This window comes from Bison bison, unplaced genomic scaffold (genome assembly GCF_000754665.1).
Source record: "Bison bison bison isolate TAMUID 2011002044 unplaced genomic scaffold, Bison_UMD1.0 scf7180017864462, whole genome shotgun sequence".
Classification (NCBI taxonomy): Eukaryota; Metazoa; Chordata; class Mammalia; order Artiodactyla; family Bovidae; genus Bison; species Bison bison.
Window position 1 is genome coordinate 171,175 of NW_011495024.1, and position 463 is coordinate 171,637.

The window sequence follows — 463 nt, forward strand, 5'->3', positions numbered from 1 at the left end:
TCCCTGGGGAAGGTGCCAGTGGAAGGTGGGCTGGAGGAGGGTGGAAAGCAGCAAGCGTGGCTTGGGGACAAAAAGGTCCCAGATGGCTGATGTGGCTGAGTCGAGGGAGCAAGGTTAGTGGCAGGTGGGGGCCACTCTCCCAGCCTCCTTCCCTTCTGAAATTCCAGATGGTTCTTGCCAATAATGTGGGCCCTGCTTGACTTCCCGTGGAAGCTGCCCCTGCCCCTCCAGGTGGGCATTGAGGGGCCCCACACGTGGGGCAGAGGCTAGTGTGGGCCTGGAGGCGAGTGAGCGGGAACACGAGGTTGAGCCTCCCCCCCCAGCCCCCGCCTCCCCGGCCCTCCGGAGTGGGCACGTTCACGTTCCAGTCCTGGCGCCTGCGTCTCCAGCTCCAGACGCATGTGACTCAGCCCCGCTGGCCTTGCCAAGCTGTCTAGACCCAAGTGTCTCCCCGTGGAGGGGG